General features: G+C 41.8%; 1 protein-coding gene across 1 annotated transcript in view; it reads left to right on the forward strand.

The window, feature by feature from the left end:
- Pgm5 (phosphoglucomutase 5) overlaps positions 1-24,728 on the forward strand; it is a 193,203-nt gene that overhangs the window by 2,843 nt on the left and 165,632 nt on the right. The gene's annotated exons all lie outside the window — the stretch shown is intronic.

The raw sequence follows: 24,728 nt of genomic DNA on the forward strand, positions 1-24,728 counted from the left end.
AAAATTATTAGTATAGAGCCAGAAAGATGGCTCAGCAAGTAAAGCTCTTGCTTTGAGGCCTGATAATCTGTCTTTGATTCCTAGAACCCATGTGGCAGGAGAGAACTGACATTTGTAACTTGTCCTCTGACCACCACATGCACATTGTGATAGATACGTATATACATATATATGCATGTGTATGTACCCACATAATACACAATAAATAAGTGTAAAAAACTAAAAATTATGGTTGGAATAGTGCATGCCTGTACTCTGACAATACACACATCATGTGACACACATAAATGTGTGCATAAGGATAAGTAAAATAAAAAAAATTTAAATTTATGAAAATGTATAGCTTTCAGAAAAGTCAAGATGGGATTTATTGGCAGCCATAGTCTTGACTCTAAACATTTTATAATGTTTGTGCCATTGTTTCTGGATTAAATATTTTAAATTTTCTTAAGAAAAATAGCATTTGTCTATAAATTCTCCAGTATGGATCTCTTAATAAATAAGGATCTTCCCCCATATAGTTATAACTCTACAGTTAGGTTCACTCAGTTGTTTTGAAATTCTTTTATGGGTGATTCACTCAAACCATGTTCTCCTAATCAAGGGATAAACATTACATTCGGTTAATGTAGGTCAATTTTTAATGTAGAGAACACTCTTCTGCTTGCCTGTCTATTTGTGAATCTGTCTAGGAAGTTGTTTTGTTCAAGAATCAGTCCAGTTGCCTTGCAGAACATTTCTTCCAGTCTTTTCAAATTCCCTTTAGTGGCACCACTTAGCTTTTCAGTCTACCCCGTTTTTCTTGTTGGAAATTAGTTCCGAAGACGTGTCTTAGTCCACTTGAATTACTGTAACAAAATGCCACGAACTGGCTAGTGTCTAAACATCAGAAGTCATTGCGAAGCAGTTCTAGAGGCCGCAGCCTGAGGTCTAGGCTCTGGTTATTTTGGCGTCTGGTGAGGGCCCATTTGCTGGCTCACAGAACTGTGCTTTCTTACTGTGGTGTCACTGAGTGGGAGGGCCTAGCTAATTCTTGAGGACTCTAAATTTTAATGACAGGAATTCCATCCTCACCACCTAGTCGCTCCCACATTGCTTTACCTCGAACCATCACCTTAGGTGTTCAGTGTATGAATTTTGAGGGAAAGGAACATTCAGTCCATTTGCGAAGTTCAACAGATTCAGTTTTAACTTACTTTTTAGTGAGAGAAGTTCAAAGCCTGATGTGGCAGTCCAAGCCTCTGATGCCATCACTTGGGAGGCTGATGACAACTCGGGCTATATAGAGTGAGACTGTCTGAAAGAACCAAACCAAGAAAAAACAAAATGTAGTTAATTTAGTATATTCGATTTTCAGACACTCAGCTTTTCTTCTGCTCCACCCTCCCTGTCCTTCAGGTGGCATCGCCTTTGGAATATCCACTCAGTCTCCCTGCTATCTCCTTCTCATCCCAATGCAGCCGCACATCAGTCAGCACTCTGGAGGTCGGGGGTGGGGGGTGTCTCTGAATTATCTGCATCTTGTGAAGCACAAGCTGTGTGGTCTCAGCTTTCCAATCATGACAACAGGAGGACTTTGAGTCCTGCTGGTCACTGTTCCTGTGCCCCACCATGCCTTCCTTGGTTTTAGTCAGTTGTAGGTTCAACTTTATAGTGTGTGCATATCTGGTTTCTTTTTTTTCCCCCAGAAAATTTCAACAGGTTTATATGTAATGGTTATAACGTCAAACTGTTGAGTTGTGCTCACTAAAACATTTTGCTTGCAATAATGCTTTATACCTTGCATTTGCAAGCATTTAAAAATTTGCTTGCAAATGAAAATGAAGAAGCTGCCAAAACCTGATTCTGTTTCCACTTGCAATCACACACTTAGGCACCTTTTGACCCCATAGAAAAATATCTAGCATTTAGAACTACTGATGACAGGAAGAAGAGGAAAACTTTTTTTGAGAATGAAATGTTTCCCCTCATAGTGGACTCTTAAGTATCTTCTTCACCAGTGTGATGTGCTAGCTAGATATCTTTTGGATAATTGTTACACACTTGTCATAGATAGCACACAGGTTAGTATCTTCAAAATGACCAACCAGCTATTGGCAAAGCAACAATAGCTGCACTCTGGATGCGCAGATCTGTTTAGAAGTCTGGAGCAATTTCTTGCACCAGACACTGAAAGGGGCGCTTGAGACTCAGAAGGTCAGTGGACTTCTGATTGAGTTTGATTTCATCACAGTACACACATCACAGTACCACAGTACCAGGTCTGTAATGATGAGGTTTCTTCATCCCTCCAGTAGAGGGTGCACTCTTGCGAGTGGCTTCCTGGGTGATTTACCATGGGTGGATTTGGGGGCAGCCTGTTTTGTATGAGCCGTGGTATGGACACCTCCTTACCTTGCTTCTCCTTAGGCGGGATCTTGACAAGCGAGAGGAGTTGCTGGTGTTAGACAGCAGCGGCGGTGTGGGCTGTGAACACAATTTCGAGTTTGGTTTCTTATCAATATTTACTCGGTGATTTAAAATCCACTACTGATCATCTCTTAAACCACTTCATTGGAGGCTTCAAAATAGTGTTTCTCTGACTCACAAATTTCATCAGTTGGCATTCGTGTGTGTGTGTGTGTGTGTGTGTGTGTGTGTTGACAGGGGCATGTATACCATAGCATGTTTGGGGTCAGGTGGACCCTGGGGATTAAAGTCAGGTTCTCAGGCGTGGCAGCAGATACCTTTACCTTCTCGGGCATTTCTTCAGCCCCATGGCTTGGGTGGTTTGAATAGGTTTGGCCCCATAGATTCATGAGTTTGAATGCTTGTTCCGCGGGGAGGGGCGCTATTAGGAGGTGTGGTCTCACTGGAGTAGGTGTGGCCCTGTTGGAGGAAGTGTGTCTCTGTGGGGGCGGGCTTTGAAGTCTTCTATGCTCAGGCTCTGTCTAGTGTGGAATTCCAGTCTCCTTCTGACTGTCTTCTGATCAAGAAGTAGAACACTGGGCTCCTCCAGCTCCATGTCTGCCTTCATGCTATCATGCTTTCCGCCATGATGATAATGGACACCTTGCTTTTCACATGGGGGTGACCTCAGGTATTCATGTTTGCAATGGAAGCACTTTCCTGACAGAGCTAACTCCCCAGTCTTTAGGGAACATCCTTTTATAACCCTGACGTGTCCTTTCAATGGAGCTACTAAGTTATTCCTTCTGGAAAGGAGACACCCTGTTTCTTTCCTTCTTTTCACATTGCCAACTTTAGAGCATGGATTTTGGGAAAATAGCCATCCCCACAAAGTTTATGACAACTGAATGTGTGTCACTTTTGACTTTTGGGAATGTACCAGGAAATCTTAGATTTTTTTTTATACAGTCAATTTCACTGGGTTTAGTAAGTAAATGAGAGGATACTTTTTGCTTTCTACCCTCCACTCAGTACTGGGGAATGAACCCAGGCCTTGGGGGGATGCTGGGCAAATGTTCTACCACTGACCAATAGCCACAGCTCTTTCAATTTTGTGGTTTCCATGTTGTTATATAAAATTACTTAAAAACTCCTGAGAAGTATTTTAATTTTTTAAAAAGACACAAACCGTGTCACACCCCAGAGTGAAAGAAAAATAACAGTCATGTGCAAAAAATCAGAGCCTGAACTGAGAAGCAAATATATTTAATCGTGTGAACAAGATTAGTGTGGAACTAATTGATCTTTGAACCTGTCTCTTTTTCCACCTTGCTCAGAGCCACCTCAGAGGTAAAGAAAGCACAGTTGCTGTAAAAATGCACTTGTTCCTTTCTAGGTGGGTGATTCACTCTTTGCAGGTAGGATGAAATTTTTCTTCAGCTGGAATCTTGTTACTTGTTCTAACTATCTTTAATATTGGGCACTGTGTTTTCCTCAAGATGTTCTGGGATTTTCTAAAATTTTCTTTCTCTGCACTTGTCCTTAGTGAGCAGACCAAGAGGTGACTGAGATCTTCCTTCTCTGGAGATGATATTTAATAGCTTCTCTGATGGTGGGACTGTTTTGGATTCGGCACTGTCCTGTGTTCTATCCGAGTGTGACAGTTGAACACTTAAAATGTAGCTAGTGTGACCAATGAGCTTTCTATTTTATTTCATTTTAATGAAATATATATGAATTATCTATTTATATTTAATATTATATATTTTATATCAGATAGATAAATATTATATATTTAATGAAATACAATGAATTATGTATTTAATGAGATGTATAAGTGAGTAATAGCATTTCATCTTAATAAAATAAAGTTGAAATTGAAATGTCCTAAGTAGTTAATGGCAATGATGTTGGATAGCATTGCTCTGAAACATAGCATTTCCCATCTGCTTGCGTGTTAAAATTAGAGTCGGTCTGGTCTATACCAGGGTATCTGCAGATTAAATATGGTTGTCATGTTGGGGTCCCTGCAAGCATCAGAGCCAGCAGGAGGATGATCTGTGCTAGGTGAAGAATGACATGCAGGCCAGGAACACTTGAGCAGAAGCGGGATCAGAACTTCTGGAGTCCGACCTTGCGGTTTATCTTCCTTACACATTTAAACACAGTAAACCTTGGGAAGAACGCTCCATGATCCAGGTACCACGACAAAGCTTCAGGGGGCAGACAGCTCCTTTGCAATGCACACCTCTGGAGCAAAGCATCTGTCTGTTACAAGACAATGACATCTGTGGACTGATAAACAGAGCTCAGGGGAAGGGCCTAGGGAGGAAGGATTTATGATAAGCATAAAGATATAGTCCATTGATGGAGGATGCAAAGTACCAGAGGCCTCTGTCCTAACGATGGGTTCTACTCACAGAGAGACTGAAACAATGCTCAGGGTTTTGTGGGATCCAAAGTCTGGCTCCACAGAATAACAAAACAGCACCAGGTTGTTAGTCAACATCCATTCTAGCCTTCAGGGGAACCAGGCATCATTGTTCTTTTCTTGAAGAATAAAAAATTCTATGTGTTTAACAATTCTGGGATCCTGGGGCTGGAGGGATGGCTTAGTGGTTAAGAACACTGGTGGCTCTTGGAGAGGTCCCGAGTTCAATGTTCAGCACCTGCGTTGCAACTCAACAATCCAATGCCCATTTCTGTTATGCAGGCATCCGTGCAGACAAAGCACCTGTATACATGAAAAAGAAAAAACTTAAAATCAAAACCAGAAGTGAACAAAGAAAAAAAAAACAACAACTCCGGTTCTTTCAATGCTTTACACCATCAAATATTCAAGCACATTCATGGAAAATCCTCACAAGATTTCTGAGTATGATAACCTCGGAGTTAACAGGATGGTAGAAATGGCTTTGGGTCAGCAGCTGGAAGGCAGAATTTGTTTTCCTTGCTCTGCCACTCAAATTGCAGACTGGACACACTAGCCTTTCGGCATGCCTAGAAGCCAGTTGTGGTTAAATTGGCTTCAGATCACTGACTTACCCTGAGAGTCCAATCAAGCCTTGTTCTAGAATGCACGTTGTAACATTTAAGACACCATGTTGGTCAGTTTTCATTGTTGCGACAAACGCCTGATTTATGGTGTTAGGGATAAAGATTTAATTTATCCCAGTGTTTCTAGGGTGTCAGTTTGTGGTCAGTTTGCTGTGGGTCCATGATAAACCAAAAGGCCATGGTGACAGGATCATGTGGCTAATCAAAGTTGTCCTCCTGACCTCTGTGGTGAGGAGAAAATGTAGTGATGTAGGAGGGAACCAGGGACAGGATATGTGTTTCTAGGGCATGCTCCTGGTTACTCACATCTCCCAAATAGGCCCTACCTACCTTAACTTTATATTATGACTCCATCAAGGTCTTAACCTTGGTGGAAACCCCCAGGACTGAATCACTTCTCCCAAAGTCCATGAACTCACAACTAATTTTCTTAGCACATGAGCCTTTGGGAGACATCTTGGCTTCAAATCATAACATGCTTTAGCAAAAAAGGAAAAAAAAGAAGAAGAATTGTGGTGGCCAACTGAGTGTATCTTAGATAATTACGATTAAACCATATGTATTGAATGAAGCCTGTCATGGGTCCCTTGTCAAAAACTTTACAGCTTTATTGTACATTTCAGCCAAGAGAAAGTCCATTTGCTGGTGACTTATAAACTAATGGTACTGACACCAAGAGAATCAGCAATGATAAACAAAGGGAAGGGCAGGTCACTGTCAGTGAAATCTTTTGGAGGCAGGTTGAGTCAGCTGGGGATTTAGGATTGTCCCCCAGGCAGGGCTGTACTGGTGGTAGGTGGGCATGCCGAGGAAGAAGTAAGAGTCACACCCTGCACTTCAAGACTAGGGCCTCTTCTCTGCATTAGATCTGAAAGTCTGAGGTCGGGTGACCCAGGATCTTGCCTCTAGAGGAAGACTGCTTGTGTCGCGTTTTTAGCTAGTGTTCATTATAGAACTGGCGCACAGAACAAGCTACCATAGTGCTTGTTAGCACAGACATTAGGGAAAGCAGGCTCGTGGTGCAACTCAGGAGAAACCCCAAAGGAACCTTCCATAACTTTGCCTTCCTGCCCTTTCGGGATCTTCATACCTGAGTGTGTAACAGGCAAATCTCCTGGGAGCAGCAACACACCACAGGAGCCTTGGATGTCTCCATTTCTCTGGGAGACCAGTGCATGACTGACGCTTGCAACCTCTCGTGTCCTTATTCTCTGTTTCTGGGGGAGTTAAAGGAACGGGAGAGTTGGAGAACAGCTGGGCCCTCCCAGTTGCTGGGAGGTTATTTTAAGCTTTGGTTAATATATCCAGAGACCCAGATGGTGTTTTCAACCAAACTGCTCTATTAGATCTTGTGATAAAATATAATGGTGTTTACTGAAAAGCAGACACACATCCACAACATTATGTGTAAAACTTGTCCTAAGAATCATTTTTGATCAAAGGTCTGTTTTGATGGAACCCTTTGTGAACCCTGCAAGTTTGCTAATTTCCTTATAGAGCTGAAGATTAGGCCTTGGGATCAACTTTTGGAGCAGCTCAAACATAGGTATTGAATCATCAACATTAACTCTGATTTTAGCGTCCTGCCCATTTCTAGAACACAGCAATATGAAGTATGGAAGAGAATTTTAATGAGATTACTTGGGGGATAGTATGCAGGAGAAAATGGATCTGGTTATCCCAGGGATATAAAAATGAAGGTAGAGAGCTAGGTCTTCAGTGTCAGCATCAGCCAATAATAGCCTTATGGGGAGATCTGAACCGCTCCAGCCTGGCCAGTGTCCTTACACTGCTGGGCTTACCTAGTCAAAGGGGCATTTAAATCCTTTCATCTGATTTACTCTGCTGTTTATGAGTAAATGCATATCTATAATATACAAAAAAACTTTTAAAAGCAAAAGCTCATGTTTTCTGGGTCCTTAAATGTACCTCTTTCTGGGTCCTATCATGTACCTCTTATGGTTTTTAGTGACATCATCTTTTGGAGCAATGTCTATATTTGTACAAAGAGAAAATAATTCAGGAACACTCAACCATCAAAGAGGATCTTTCCCTTGGCCTGGAGTCGTGAAGGTTTTGACTTTTCTATTTCCAAGTCTTTACTAAGAAGCATTTTGTACAAACATAATATTGTTATTGCTTTTCTTATTGTTTTCATCTAGCAGGATTCCTGATTTCTAGCTAGTGCTATCTAGTGTTATACTTAAGATTGCCAAAGGAAAAAGGAAAATGGAAAACAAAATATGAAACCAGAGGTACAAAGTTTAGTTTAGTCAATAAAAGATCTCAAAATATACTGAGAGGGAAGTTTTAAAACTAATGGTTTGTGTCTCTAATGTAGAAGCACTCTTCCAAATCAAGAAGAAAATGCCAACAACTTAATACAAAAATTGTCACTAACAAATGCACAAAGAGGGTAATTAACTTTATTGTAACCAGATAAATCTAAATAAAAAGAATTGATATGTTAAGAATGTTGAAAATACTCAAGAGTTGGTACAGCTGGGGGAAAGTTGTCATGTTTATTACATATTGTTAGGGAACATTAATAGATACAACTATTAAGTTAGCCGGGCAGTAAATATCTTAACTAATAAGAGTCTTTATAAAAATCAGTCACTGCTCTCCATTTTTATAAGCCAACTCTGAGGCTGAGTGATTTTCCCTGGTCATTCAGGTTGTAAGCAACAGCACTGCAGATAAAATTTAGACCTTTTCCTGTTTTTACCGTGTTTCATGAAAGGCTGTGTGTTGCTGTTGGTGTGTTAGTTTTGTTGTGTGTTTGGTTGGATGGATGGTTAATTTGTTGGTTACTGAGATAGAGGGTAGTTTGTGTTGCTCAGGCTGGCTCTGTAAGCTCATATGATCCTCTAGCCTATCTTCCCTGTGCCTGGATTAATGACTTTAATAATGAAATCAATGAATAAATATATATTCATCGATTATATATATATATATATATATATATATATATATATATATATATATATATATATATATGATGGCTGCTTCAATTAGAAAGTGTGTAAAACAGAATGCAAAGGGGCCCTTTTCCTCACTCTACCACAGGCACACACAGATGTACCCACTGTAACTGTTTAGAGTCTAGCCTTATTTGATCTTCTATACAAAAAATAGGGTCATGCTTTCCCTGTGATTGTTTCTCCATTTAGCAAGCCACCATTCCCACATTTCTGGTACCAAATATCATCTCCCTTCCTCTGTTTTCAGATTTTAAGAGCATCATTGTATCACCATGACCTAAGTCATTTGCCACTTCTCTGTTATGTTATGGAATGTATAGATTGTTTTCTAGCATTCTCTTAGCAAAGTGCCGCAGTGAGCATTGCTGAATATGGGCTTTCACAAATGCACTTAAACATCCGCAGCACTGCCTCTTAGATGAACACACTACTTACCCGCACACTTTCTAAGGTGCTCGGTGGCTTAATGTAGTGAATTATTAAGAGTTATGTTTTGTACACTCACATAACACAAGCAAAATATTTTGCTTTGATGAAAAGGAGGCAGCGTGTGTTTTTTAACTGTGGTTTCTCTAACCAGAGGCTCCCGAGTTGGTCTGCTGACCACAGTTGCTTCCTATGGCTTCCTCTTGACTCTTGGCATTTCTCCAGGCTACTGGCAAGCTGGGTGGCAACTGCTGCAGATACTGTCCCCTCCCTGGCCAGCTGCATCTACACACACATGTGCTCCTCTGAATGGTCCTTGAGTGGTGGCAGTTGTTCCCCGCAAGACTGACTCAACCTAAATCACCTTCCTGACCCAGTCTGTGTGTTGTGTCTCCTGAAGGAAGCAAGCTGTTTCAACACCAAGTTTGACCTTCCTCAGTCTTTGTGAAGACGTCAATCCAGGCCTGATCCCACTGCCCTTTCCTGAAGCCAGACCGTAATCTGATCATTTCATGAAGATTTTTTTTGACCCAATGGGCTGGGGGCCATGTGAGGGATTATTGAGAGGAACAGGCCCAGCAGAGGCTGTGAGACTCCACGCTAATCTAGCTAATCAACCGAGGAGTCTGAAACTGCACAGCTGTGGGGGCTCACCTCGCTTTCAAGCCCTTGGTTAAAATATTTGTGAGGGGCCTGTGTCTCCAGCTCTGCTCGGTGTTTGGTGGGGAGGCATGCTGTTCTTTGGAAGGGAGCTCTCAAACGATCAGTGACAGATGCAGACGCAGAAGACCTTGACCGGCTGTCATAAATAACAGTAAACTGTTTAATCTTGCTGAGCTGTAAATCTGATTGCAGAGGTCTTTAGTTCACCAGTTCAGTGGAACATAGGATGAAGGGTGGGGCCATTTAGGAAATGGGCAGTTACTACTTCCCAATCAGGCAGAAACTGGTCTGAGGAGATTCATTTAACAAAACACATGTACATGAATTTTAATGGACTGCTGATAAGTATTCAAAGAAAATATGCAACTTTAAAGAGATTTTTAAAACTTTATGTGAAATCCTTTATGTAAAGTCTACCTATAAAATGGGTGTGGATATAATGTGTGCATTCTCTCTACTTTATCAAGTAGTATCTGTCCAGGGCCCACTCTTTCAACCTCTGCAAAACTGTATTTTTTTTCCCTTAAATATGTTTAAGAGGAGTCTTCATTACTTTATCTGTTGCTGTATAAGTTGCCATGAGTCAAACAACTTAAATTGAGCTCAGGGTTCAAAGGACAGAGCTCATCCTGGAGGGGAATCCTGGCAGCGGGAACTGGAAACAGCTGGCCACACTGCATTCCAACCCAGGCAACGGACAGACCAATGCATGCCAGGAGGCACTCTGTTCTCTCTTCTCTACTTCATACAGACCTGGGTTCTCTGCTGAAGGAATGGCCTGATCCAGTCAGGGGAAGGACTGAAGGAGCTGAAGGGGTTTGCAACCCCACAGGAGGAACAACACTATCAACCAACCTGACCCCCCAGAGCTCTCAGGGACTAAACCATCAACTGAAGCATACACATGGAGGGACCCATGGCTCCAGCTGCATATGTAGCAGAGGATGGCCTTGTCAGGCATCAATGGGAGGAGAGGACCTTGGTCCTTTGGAGGCTTGATTCTCCAGAGCAGGGGAATGTCAGGGTGGTGAGGCAGGAGTAGGTAGGTGGGTGGGTGGGTGAGCACCTTCATAGAAGCAGGGGGGAAGTGGGTAGGATATGGGGGTTGCAGAGCGGAAACCCGGAAGGGGGATAACATTTGAAATGTAAATAAGTAGGATAACCAATTAAAAATTTTTTAAAAAGACGAGCCTTAATGTAAACAAGACGATCTCCCTTCCCTGGCGAGCCCAGAGGCCCCTCTCTAAGTGATTTGAGAGTTTGTCAGCTTGGCAAGGGACACTAACCGACACAGAGGATAGAGCAGAATCCCAAATGTCAGAGATGGTTGAGGACATTATAGAACCAAAATAGATATGCAGCTCTTTCCTAGAGACCCGCGTTTCTAGAACATTCAGTAGAACCGATGATGGAGTGAGAGGAAGAATAGGAGTTGTGTGTCTGACAGATTGAGGCAGGCCTCTCTCACAAGGACGGGCGTGTCAGAGCTGATCTCAGTGACAGCGATAAGTCATTCTGGAACACGCCAGAGGACAGGGTCAGCGGGGAGCTGAGGAGGACACGGAAGAAGATTTGGGTGGGTGGGGCTGTCACTCCCTCTGGCAGCTTCTTAGTGAGCAGGTTTGGTGGCTGAAAAGGACACTGTAGTTATGGACACATTCTATGGGCTGACTTGATTCTTATTTTTTGGCAAATAATATCCAGTTTAAGTTATACTTCGCCATAGCTTCAGCTTCCAAACACGTAATTATTTTACTTATAAAAACTTGAGGCAAAATACTTTTATATTCATCCATAATAGTCCATTTAAACAACAGAAGAATAGACGCCCTTTACAATTATATTGAGAAGATCATTCAGTGTCATAAAAAGATAGGATTGCCCAGAAAGACGCATGCCACGTGTCCTCCCTAAATGTAGCTTCGAGTCTTTAGATTTGTGGGTTTGACTTTGAGTTTTTGTACAAGTTGGGAAAGAAGAAAGGGGGCAAAAGGGTAGAAGAATGGGAGAAAGATTTCAAGGGAGAGATGGTATGGGGGAAGGGCAAAATGGGTGGGGGGTAAAGTGAGGAAGGGGAGGGGAGGACGGAGAGCAGATGGAGATGGGATTACCAGCACTGAGGATGTTTGAGAAACCTATGATTTTATAAGCTGTAAGTACACACACACACACACACATACACACACACACACACACACAGGAGGGGAAGAGAGGGAGAGAGGGGAGGGAGGGAGAGAGATAAAGACAGAGATAGAGACAGAGAAACACATAGAGACAGACAGACAGACATATACACGGTCACACGAGAGGGGGAGGGAGAGACAGACAGAAAGACAGACAGACAGACATATAGACATACAGACACAACCACACACACACACACATACACACACACACACACAGACACACACACGATAGATAGGCAGACAGACAGACAGACACACAGATTAAACAGCAGTCTCTTTTGTCACAGTGTGTGAAGACAACTGAGATAGGTGGACGTCAAGGTTGTGCCTGGGAATGTTGACCACAGTTGTTATAGGTGAAAGGATTACAGACAGTTTTTATTTTGTTATTGTGTACTTTATACTGACCTAGGAGAAGAGTATTTCCAGTTAGTGCCTGATGATAGTGACACATTCATTCATTCATTCGGTGTCAGGAAATGTACCCGCTAGAGAAAGGGAGTGGGATGTGCTGAAGGGATTGCTCGGTGCTGGGCCCTGGGGCCTGGAGGTGAGCTATATTGCTTTTCTTGCTCCCATCACATGATCTTTTAGATCCTTTAGATATATAAACTGAGGTACAGAGGGGTTCGGGATCCTACCCAGAGTCACAGAGGCAGAGGAGTGAGGTCTCAGATGGCTCTGGGACTCCCTTCTGCCTTCTTCACCAGGGAGGGACAGCAGACATTGGCGATTTTTATCCTTTGTCTATGGGGGTGACTTACCTCATAGAATGTTGGCAATTTACTGAGTCAGGCTCAAGGATAAGGCTTCTGAACATCCTCTAAGCATGTAACTACCTGATTGCTAGCCGGGGCATAACTTCCCATTTTAACTCTAGTTTTGCAGCTGAAAGCAATTAGATTTCATGGTCTTGGTAAGATTTTCAAAATGGGTTGATTGAACAACATAGTGTGGGCCAAACTTCTATATGCCTGGGAGTTTTCTTCACATGTTCAGACACTAGGAGTTGCATGAGGAATCTGTGTTGGGTTGGTTCAGATGTACCCTCATTCCTCCTTCCAGCTCCAGAGTGTGTGCGATGTCTTCCAAAGGTTCAGGAAGCCGGGGGTGCATCCAGTTGTTCCCATCTGGTCCCCATGTAAGAAAGCATACATAGCTGACAATTATCCATCTGCAAGTGGAGAAGTCCCTTGATGTTTGGGTAACCACATCCATGCCTTGCCTTGAGTCTGTTATTTGTCTAAATTCCACTGAGCCATCCATCTCCTTACTCACGAAGCACTCCTTAAGGGTTGGCATCCCTCTCTGACAGCTGGGACTTAAAGACTGAAGGCTTAGTATTCATGTTTCTGGCAGCTTGGCTTGGGTCTCTCTCTCTCTCTCTCTCTCTCTCTCTCTCTGTGTGTGTGTGTGTGTTAAACAAAGAAGACAGGAAACAGGCGCCTTTGTATACATTACTAGCTACAGTACCTCATGGGGGACACTGTGGCATCTGTGTGGCCCTGCACAACACTCTGTGAAGCATGCAGGAAGCATCTGTTTATTACTCTCTTCACTTTCCCTGATGGATTTCTAGGATACAGCCCATTAAGTCATGTGATTCCATTCTAGGGCAGTGACCCTTGGAGTGGGAGACACCAGAGAGTGTCACACTTCTCTCCCTTTTAACAAATGTCTTACTTAAAGCTAAAGGAGAGTTACACGGGAGTGTTTTTCTCGAGAGAGTTCACACACGAGACCAATCTGCTTTTCTTAGCCTTATGTTACCGGGGAATTCACTCAGCGCCCAGGTTCTGTATCTATTCCGAAAATCCAGCCTTAGGGTTGAAATGGCACGTCGCCGCTCTCAAGGATTTTAGTTGGAGCTAATTGGAAAATGAACTTATACTAAATCTAATTTAGGAGAACAGTTGTTAGCATTCTGAAATAAGAGCATAAAAAATAATAAATTAGTTGTAGTCACATGATGGAAAGGAATGGAAGTGGTTAGGAGAGCTTTATATCATATTGCTTCCATCTTAGGACGCTGGTCTGCGACCAGTGGAAGGGCATCTCCCTTCCCTCATCTCTAGCCATGTCCCTCCTTGGGTGAAAACATAGCAATATAAGCAAGTGATATTGAAGGTTTGGTGAGAGGTCTTGGTGTCGGTAGGAGAACAAACACAAAGCAGCATGAGGAGTCACTGTCATGTCTTCTTCCTCCAAGTAGTTCAGGTCCCAGCAGAGTGGGAGCCACCTCTCTCCTTAGCTTTGAATCTGGGAAGACACATGCCCCATTTACATATCTGAAGAGTCCAGAGTGATGTCTCTTCCCCACAGGTTCCCCTCTGCCTGGCTGCCTCCTGTGCTGTGAATCTCAAGGAACTGGGGTTGGTCTCATCTTCTTTCCAAGCAGAAACTGAAATAGTGGCACTAAGGTCCCTTCAGGGGAGTCTGGTTCTGTGGGGCCCAGTCAGGGTCATTCTTAGATCCAGCCAAGGCAGCCAGGGTCATTCTTAGATCCAGCCAAAGCCACGCAGTGAGAGGTTCAGAGTAGGGACTTAGGCATACCATAGTTTGCCCTCCCCAGTTGAGTCTTGGTTTTACTCAGAAACACAAGGCAGATGTTGCCCTTCAGTCTGGACTCAAAAATCAAAGCCAGTTAGGTAAGCAGACCATAGTTTCTTTGCAAGGGGGCTGTCTGTCTTTGACAGACGGTGGTACTTTTTTTTAATTTCTCCTGTATTTTTATTTATTTATTTATTTTATTTTTATTTATTTTATTTTCTATATTCTTTGTTTACATTCTGAATGCTTTCCCCTTTCCCAGTTCCCCCCTCCCCATCGGTCTCATAAGCCCTCTTCCCTCCACCCATTTCCCAATTACCCCCTCCCATTTCAAGACTTTCCCAGAAAGTGAAACAGAGAGCTAAATGAGAATCTGCTATCTAGAAAAAATAATTTTAATAAGTGCAGGGTTCAGGGAAGACAGAGGTATTATATTGTGCCATGTCTAATTTTAAAGTGTTTTTCCTATAGAACCTTAAATGAACACTTTTGACTTTGCAGATAAAGACACTAAACTCACAGAAGTTAAATGGTACATCCTGCCGCCTGCTCCCCAACTTGACACAAGCTAGAAGAATCTGGGAAGTGAGGCTTCAGTGGATAAGATGACTCCATCATGTTTACCTGTGGACATGTCTAAGAGGGCCCAGCCCATTTGGGTGATACCAGCTCTGGGCAGGTTGTCTTTGGTGGTTTAAGAAAGAAGACTGGGGCCAGGCAGTGGTGGTGCACACCTTTAATCCCAGCACTTGAGAGGTCCTTGGGAGGCAGGCAGGTTTCTGAGTTCGAAGCCAGCCTGGTCTACAGAGTGAGTTCCAGGACAGCCAGGGCTACACAGAGAAACCCTGTCTCCAAAAACCAAAAAGAAAGGAAGGAAGGAAGGAAGGAAGGAAGGAAGGAAGGAAGGAAGGAAGGAAGGAAGGAAGGAAGGAAGGAAGAAGAAAGAAAGAAAGATAGAAAGAAAGAAAGAAAGATAGAAAGAAAGAAAGAAAGAAAGAAAGAAAGAAAGAAAGAAAGAAAGAAAGAAAGAAAGAAAGAAAGAAAGAAAGAAAGAAGACTGGGAGGCTGGAGGGGTGGCTCAGTGCTTAAGAGCACTGGCTGCTCTTCCAAAGGTACTGAGTTCAATTCCCAGAAACCAACCACATGGTGGCTCACAACCATCTGTAATGGGATCTGATTCCCTCTTCTGGTCTGTCTGAAGAGAACAGCAGTGTACTTATATGAATAGAATAAAATACATTAATTAAAAAAAAGAAGACTGAACAAGTCACAGAAGAACGACAGTAAGCAAGCAGTGTTCATTCTCCCATGGTTTCTGCCTAAGCTCAGGCATCCAGGTTCCTGCCTTGAGTCCCTGCCCTGACTTTTTTCAATAACGGACCATATAATTATAATATGACATAACTAACTTCCTTCCCAAGTTGCTTTTGTTCATGGATGTTTTATCACAGCAGTAGAGATAGAACTAAGCCATGGTACAAGACTCATATGTAGTTTCAAAGTGGGTGCCTTCCTTTTATTCCATAAGCCTCAAATGTACATTTATCTTAACAATTGCTAGATGTCAAAAGCCGTGACTTGTCCGATGACGTTTGTCTTGGATTAATTGGGAGAGGGAAGGTTAATGGAAGAGGAAACAACATAGACACACAGAGGAGAAGATTATGAGAAGACAGACCAGAGTCATAGGTAGATACCAGAAACTAGAGAGGTGCTGGAGGCCCCTCTCCAGGGGCCATCTTTGGGGGGCACTTTGGTTTTGTGCTTCAGGTCTTCAGAACTCCAAGAAGCCAACATGCTCTTGGTTTAGTCACTATGTTGTTGACAGTTTGTTGTGGCAGCTGTAGAAAAGGGTACTGATTTTATATTCGTTTGCAGATTTTGTATTAATTCGTTAAGTCTACCATAACAAATGGCCCACTTAAGCTTAAAACAACAGCAACTTAGTTTTCTCACAGATCTGGAGCCCAGAAGTTGCAATGAAGGCATTGGCAGGGCCGCGCTCCCTGGAGACTCTCTGGAAGGCTCTGTTCCATGGCTCTTCTTCTAGCTTCTGGTGGTGGTTGGCATTCTTTGGCTTCCTGGGCTTGTGGCCACATTGCTCAGCCACAGCCATCTTGGCCTCTGTCTTCACCTTCTGTCTCTCCCTGTGTCTTCCCCTCTGTATGTCCATGTTAACACAAAGCGCTGACCTTCCATGATGGAACTGGTCCAAATGAATCAACCTGCTACCTGGCTCATCATCCCGGGAATGCTGCCCTATTGCAACATGGGGTTGACCTCTACTATCAGATGATTGGACACCCAGCAGGGAATGAGGGCAGATCAGCCTAGCTGAACAGAAACCACGCTTCAGAGTTAATGATTAATCTCTTTACCACAGTAGTCACTTTCCTCATGAGCTCTTGGACAATGCTAGGAGTGGGCAGGGGAGGAGGCTGCTGGGAACTCATAGACTGGGCCATCATACCTTGTTTATTGTGTTGTTTTCATCAACCTGACACAAAGCAGGCTAGCCTAGGAAGAAGGAATGTCAATAGAAGAATGACCTCCATCAGGTTGGCTGGTGGGGTCATCTGTGGAGGTATTTTTCTGATTGCTAATTGATGTAGAGAAGGCTAGTCCACTAAGGGCAGTGCGATTCCTTAGCAGGTGGGCCTGTGCTGTGTAATAAAGATGGTGGAACAGTGAAGGAGAAGCAGGAAGCATCATCTCTCCAAGGTCTCTTCTCCAGCTCCTGACTCCAGTTCCTGACTTGAGTACGTCCCTGGCTTCCTTCCGTGAAGGAATGTTCCTAGGAGTTGTAAGCTGAAACCAACCCTTTCCTCATTAAGTTGATTTCTGTCATGGTTTTATTCCAGAAACAGAAACCCATGTAGGACAGAAACCTACTTCTCCCTCACTTCTAGTGTTCTTCCCTCTCCTGTGACTCCCTACTGAATTTTTGTGGGCCGCTCACTACGTTCGCTGCAGTTGGACAATTAATAAATAATTACTTTTTAACGGCTAAGTAGTATTCCATGAGTTTTTTCCCCACTATACTCTGTCTAGTTGGAAGAATTTTTGTTACTGGACAAGATCGTTTTTAAAATTTTCATTTTAAGTAAACACACTATAAAATGTGTCTACATGTATACACCATGTCCAATTTTATTAACTTATTCATTAACTAATTCTTTACTGTGCCAGGGATGGAGTCCATGACTTCATGAAGCACATGAGGCAAGTGCCTGGCCTCTGAGCTCTACCTCGGTCTCCTGTCTAGCAGTTAAAAGTGCATTTCTTTAAGAATTAGTTTAGATGACGAAGCAGATGAACACTTATGAATGCAAGTCACTAGCACTTTATCGTGACACACTGAACAATTTCCTTTACTTCTACAGCTGCTACCAGGAAACGATTAGGCCCTGACAACCTTCTCCTGGTCTTTAGCCTCTGCTCTCCATCCACTTGCATTGGCTTTTAGTCATTGTACAGTCTTAGTTCCACAAAGACAGTTTCTTTACAGTATGTTGTATACTTTGATATGAAGCCTCTCCACATCTCTCCGTCCCTCACTCTGACAGTCTCCTTCCTCCCTCAGTCTGCTTTTGTGTCATTCATACACATACATACACATACACACACATACACACACACATACACAAAAACACCTACATACACACACATACAAACACAAACACATACATACACACACATCCACATACTCACACATGCTCAAACAATATTTTACATTCACTAATATACATATACACTCACACTCACAAACACACACATATATACACACATTCACATACTCACACATACTCAAAAACATATTCTCATGCTCACTGATACACATATACACTTACACAAACACATACACATATACACACACTCACATACTCATACATACTCAAACATTCTCGTGCTCACTAATACACACACACACACACACACACACACACACACACACACACACACCAAACCCATACACATGGTCTTATGCATCTTTTTGAGGTCTAGAATCCACACATGAGAATAGAGTGTAATACTACTATCTTACCAAATTTGGCTTATTTTGCCCAATGGAATTACTTCCAGTCGCATCTATTTTTCAGCAAAGAACACAACTTCATTCTTTATGCTGAACACTTCCCCCCAGGCTGACCCCATGCTTTGTCAGTTGTGAATCATACTTCAGTGAACACAGAACTGCAAATGTCTCTCTGGAATGCTGACCTGCACCTCCTGGGCATGCTCTGAGGAGTGGTACAGCTGTTTAGATATCTTTTTCTATAGCGGTAATATCAGTTTACATTCCCACCAACATGGTCTGCTGACTCCTCTCTCCCTGACCCTGGCTGGCGTTTGTTCCTTATGGTAGTCTGGTGACTTTCCTTATGGTAGTTTTCCTTACGGTAGGTATGGGGTGAATGGAGGCTCTGTAGTTTTAATTCGAATAGCCTTAATGGCTAAGAATGCTGTCCTGCTTTTCATGTTTGTTAGTAACTCATGGGGATTGCATTGAATAGCTTTTAGTAATAGAGCCACTGTTACTTTATTAATGTCACTGATTTATTTTTATCTTTTAATGTCTCTCTCAGTTTTTAATTACTCATATATTCTAGACACATATCCATTGTCAAATATATATTGTAAGTATATAAGCCAATTACCCATTGTACTATGAATTAGCAAAGGCGTTGTCCTGTTCTGTTGACTCTCTTCATTTGACTGTTTTCTTTGTTGTGAAGAAGTTTTACGTTTCATACAACCCATCTGCCAGTCCTTGAGACTGTTCCCTGAGCTGTTGGACTCCTTTCCTTCCCTGGCCTTGCTCTTGACGTGGTCACTCTACGCTTTCCTCTAACAGTCTTGGAGTCTCAGGTCTCACATTAAGGCTTCGATCTATTTTGAAGGGCTTTCTGTACAGGGTGAGAGGTAGGGCTCTAGTTTCTTGTTTCTGCACGTGGATATCCACATGGACACCCAGTTTCCCTAGCGCTATTTATTGAGAAAATAGTCTTTTCTATGATGTATGTTTTTGAAATGTTGTGAAAACGCAGGCAGCTATAGCTGTGTGGAGGGGTGTGTCCGGGTCTTCCATCTGTTCTGTTGAGCACATGGCTCTGTTCGTACCAGTGCTGTGCTATTTTTTGTTACTGTGGTTCTGCAGTGGAGCATGAACTCAGGTGTGCTGGTACCCCCAGCACTGTTCTTTTTTCCTTAGGCTATTTGTGGTCCTTGTACTTCTGCATGAGTTTTAGGGTTGTTTTTCTACTACTGTGAAGAATGTCATCGGGACTTTGGGGGTGTTGCATTGGATAGCTTTTAGTAATAGAGCCTTGGTCACTTTATTATTGATGCCAATTTACTGTATCTTCTTTTTATTTTATTTTGATTAATTAATTTATTTATTAAAATCAAATAAATAAAAATTTAATTAATTTTTAATTGATCAATTAGTAAAAAGTAATAAATTATTTTTTATCATGTTGATTAATTAATTAATCTACACCCCAGTGCTGCTAGTGTCTTGCTCAAGTTCGTTCTTCAGAGTTTTAAACTTTTCAGTGTGGCAATCTTTTCTTTCCTTAATTAGGTTTATTCCTAACTCTTTCACTAATTTTTTGAAACTCTCATAGATTGAATTGCATTCCTGATTTCTTGCTCAGCATGCATGTTTGTGGGGTAGAAAAAAAACTGATGATTTGTACGTGTTGGTTTGTGCCCTGTGGCTTTGCTGAAAGCATTCGACCAGTGCTGAGAGTTTTCCTGGGGCATCTTCAGAATCTGTCATGTGCAGAAGTATATCATCCATGATATAGGTCAGGATCATTTGCTTCTTTTTCTAACTGTATTCATCCTCTTCTCTTGTCTTATTGCACTGGCTAAGACTTCAAGGACCATACTGAGTAAGAACAGAGAAAGTGTACACCTTTGGCTCCGTTCTGATTTTACAAAGAATGATTTCAGCTCCACCACCCATTTAGAATAAGGTGGGGTAAAGGTCATTTACATCCTTTTCTATATTGGGGTTTGTTCCTTCTATTCTGAGTTTCTTCAGGACTTCCTCATGAAAAGGATGTTGGACTTGGTTGGAGGCTTTTCCACATCTCTCACGATGATCATGTGATGATTCTCATCCTTGAGTCTGTTGATGAAATGCACCACTTTTATTGATCTGCATGTGTCAAAATCTTCTTGCTTCCTGGAATGACTCCAGTGTGGTCATGGTGAGTAGTAACGTGTAGTTGAATTCAGTTTTCAAGTTTTTTATTGAGACTCTTCGTATGTGTATTCATCAGGGATGCTGCCTTATAATTTTCTATTTTCTGTGTGTGTCCTCAATTGGTTTGGTACTAGAGGGATTCTACCTTTGAAAATGGGTGGCAGTGTTTCTTTCCTTTTTATTTTATGAACTAAATTGAGGAGCACTTGTGCTAATTCTCTTTTAAAGGCCTGTTAGAATTCAGCAGGTACTAAGCCTGGCCTTTTAGAGTCAACAGACAGATATTCACTGCTTCAATCTCTTCCCCTCTCTCTCTGTTACGGATCTAGCTGTGTTGTTTATATCCTTTTGTTTTAATTTTGGTAGATCATATATGTCTGGAAACATCAATTTCTTTTAGATCTTCCAATTTACTAGACTATGTTATAGACCATGCCATCTTCTCGAATGATCTGGATTTTATTGGTGTTTGCTGTAATGTCTCCCTTAACATCAATAACTTTATTAAGTTAGGATCTTTCTCTGTTTCTGCCTCTGTTGCTTTGTCTGTCTGTCTGTCTCTCTCAGTTAGTTTAGCTAGGAGTTTGTCAATAATCTTTATCATATCAGAGAACCAACTCCTTGTTTCATTGACTTTTTGAATATTCTATTAATCATTTAACTTCTATTTATCTTTATAATTTCTCTCCATCTTCTGATTTTGTCTTGTTTTTCTAGGACTTTACAGTTCATCATTAAGTAATTTTTCTGTCATTTATCTAATCTTTTTACTCTTATTTTTTTTTAAAGAACTAGACATAGCCATAAACGCTCTTAAAAGGTCTTTTATCATATTCCATAGGTTCTGGTATGTTGCATTCTTTTGGTTTGAGAAATTTTAAAATTTTCTTCATAATTTCCTTGCTGTTCACTCAGTGATTTCTGGTTTGATTTCTGAGATTGTACATTCCATGATCTTTTGCTGTTGAGATCTAGTATTTCATTGTGATCAGATAGAAGAATTTGCTTCAGACTTCTTACATTTGTTAAGACTTGTTTTGGATCCTAATGCAGTCTTCTTTGGATAAGTTTTCATGGACTGCTGAGCAGAATATACATTCTGGAGTATTTGGGTAGAATGGTCCACAGAAGTCTATTGGTTCTATTTGACCTCTGTTTCTAGACTCTGATATTTCTTTGTTGATTTTTTAGGGGGTCTGGGTGAGAGTGTTACTCTTGGTGAGAGTGGCATATTAAAGCCACCCACAATCACAGTATTGAGGTCAGTCTGTGCTATTACAGCAAGTGTTATTTGTCTTTGTGTAATGAAATCCGGTATGCCAGTGTTTCATGTGTATCATTTTTATAACTGTAACTTTTGCTTGGTTGATTGTTCCATTCTTCATTATGCAGTGAACCTTTTTGATACCTTCCAATGAATTTTGGCTTCAAGCCTGTGTTGTTAATATTAGTGTGGCCACACCTGCTTGCTTTCTAGATCCATTTGGTTGGGATGCCTCTTTACCATCTGTTTACTCTAAGGCCGTGTCTGTCTTTGCTGGCATGTTTATGTGCCACTTGTAAAAACCAATACCAAGTGGGTTTTGTTTGTTTATGTGTTTCTTCCTTTGAGATAGGGTCTCACTCTGTTTCCCTGTCTTCATGAAGAGCAGCCTGGCCTCAGACTCCCAGAGATCCTGTTCTACCTCCTGACTCCTGAGAATAGAAACATTCATCCACCTTGTCCAGCTGCCTCTCCCTCCATTTTTTAACTGAGTCTGCCACTCTGTGTCTTTTGATAGGAGAATTAAAACTACATCTGATTCTGAATTTTTGAAAAAAATTACTTACAGACTTACAGATGACTTATTCATCTGTTCTGATTTCCAAAATTCAGTTTTGAAAAATATGGATTGATTCTTAAACTTCTGTTGTTTTGCAGTATTTAGTGTTTATGTCTCAAGTCCTCAGGTCCTCATTCACATCCTGCTCTGCTGTGGTTTATTCTTTCCTGGGGACTCATGGATATGCTTATCTGTCACTTTAGTGTGTAAGACTCCTTCAAGTGTCCTATGCTTCCATGAGTTTCCAGACTGAGCCTGAGGGAGGGAGGGGCCTTTGCCTGTGGAACTGCTTAGCTCTTGCCTCATGGGGGTGGTCTTTTAATTTTCATTTATTCACTTTAAAGTTGACCAGGAATATCAATTATATGTAATATGGATTTAATTATGACATTTCACACACATATATAATATATTTTGGTTATATACACCCCTTCTCATCACCCTCATAAATGTCTTCTTGCCGCTGCTTTGGTCCAGTGTGGGGGAAGAAAAAGTTTCCTAACACCATCCCATCCTCTGCCAGTGAGACTGCCTTGAGTGTGGCTTTGATCTCCTTGCCTCAGTGCTCTGAAGTGTTCTGATACTGAAAATATAGTGTGAGTTTTATGAGAACCTCCCTTTGTTGTAGGCTGTGATTCCAAACACTGTTGCTGCCCTCCCTAGCACCATGGGGAGAACACACTCAGATGTGGCTGAGCCCTCTACAATGTACTCTGGACTTACTCATCTGTTCTGATTTCCAAAGTTTTGCTTCTTCTCTTCTTAGACTAGCGTTTTTCTTCTTTCACTCCTTTAGTAGCATAGCTCATGTCCAGGACTCCAGACTCTCATCAGGACAGTCTGGCCGTCCATGTGTCCTAGTTTCATTTCTATTGTCATAAAATTCCCTGACAAAAGTAACTTACAGTTCCAGGCTACACTCCATCACTGTGAGGAAGTCAAGCCAGAAACTTCTATCACATCCTACCCACAGTCAAGGACAGAGAGAAACGAATCCATATACAGTTCAGGACCTTGCCTAGGGAATGGTGCTGCCTAGAGTAGACTGAGCCTCCCCCATATCAGTTAATTAAGGCAGTCCCCCACAGGCATGCCCGCAGGTCAATTCAATGTAGATAATACCCCATTAAGACTTTCTAGATGGCTCTAATTGTGTCAAGTTGACAAAGGTAGCCATCACATCATCATGCATATCATCTTTCATCTTCCTCTTTCCCAATGTATTTTTCATACAGAACTTGTTCATTCATTTAAATGATAACCAATTCACAGATATTTACTACACACTCACTGTCTCACAGGCTTGTTTTAGGTTATTTAGAATAAATAATTCTTGGGGATTTTACATAGTGGGTAAATACATAATATGGAAAGTATTAGATGATAATATATGAGTTAGAAAATTTATCAGAAAATAGTAAACAATGCAGCGTAGGGAAGGTGCATACTATATTTCAGAGGGCGGTTCCAGTTTCTATCTCTCACCTTGGAGTAGAAGCTCAAAGGCATGGCAGCAAGAGCAGAAGGTGTCTGGTTACATTAAATGCTCAGTTAGGAAGAAAAGAGCTTCATGCCTTTCTCCTCTGTGGCTTTCTTCTTTTTATCTAGTCTAAGACCAAGCCCATAGGATATAACAATCCATTTAAGGCAGGTCTCCCCTTCCTCAGTGAACCTAATATAGACAAGCTCTTATTTATGTGCCTGAAGATTTGTTTCCATGGCGATTCTATTGGTGGTGTTTTTTTATATTTATTTATTTTTATGTAAATGAGTACACTGTAGCTGTACAGATGGTTGTGAGCCTTCCTGTGGTTCCTGGGAAATGAATTTAGGACCTCTGCTCACTCCGGTCAACCCCGCTCCCTCTAGTTAACCTTGCTCAATCAGTCCCTGCTTGCTCTGGCACAAAGATTTATTTATTATTATAAATAAGTACACTGTAGCTGTCTTTAGACACACCAGAAGAGGGTGTCAGATCTCATTACTGATGGTTGTGAGCCACCATGTGGTTGCTGGGATTTGAACTCAGGACCTTCAGAAGAGCAGTCAGTGCTCTGAAACGCTGAGCCATCTCTCCAGCCCCTCCATGGTGATTCTAAATGGCATCAATGTGGCAACCAAGTGTACAAGTATCGCACAGAAGAAGCGAAAGAAGTAGGAAGCAATCTTTCCCCTCTTCTTTGTCATTTCTAGCACCTTCATCATTATAGTTTCTTAGTCAGACTTAAAGTAAGAACTTATGTGAGCTCAGCAAACCTGTTGGTCATCAAAAGTAGGTATTTCAAACTACCAGAAACCAATGATCCTTAAGTAATTTTTAGTTGGCAGTGGAAGACTAGATATGAGTACTACAAATGGACTTGGAGACTTCTGGTGGGGCAGACAATGCTCCTTTTATTCAGCTTTCTGCTCAGTTCCTTTGGCTAGGAGATTGATT

Source organism: Apodemus sylvaticus, chromosome 1, assembly GCF_947179515.1.
Source record: "Apodemus sylvaticus chromosome 1, mApoSyl1.1, whole genome shotgun sequence".
NCBI classification, from domain to species: domain Eukaryota; kingdom Metazoa; phylum Chordata; class Mammalia; order Rodentia; family Muridae; genus Apodemus; species Apodemus sylvaticus.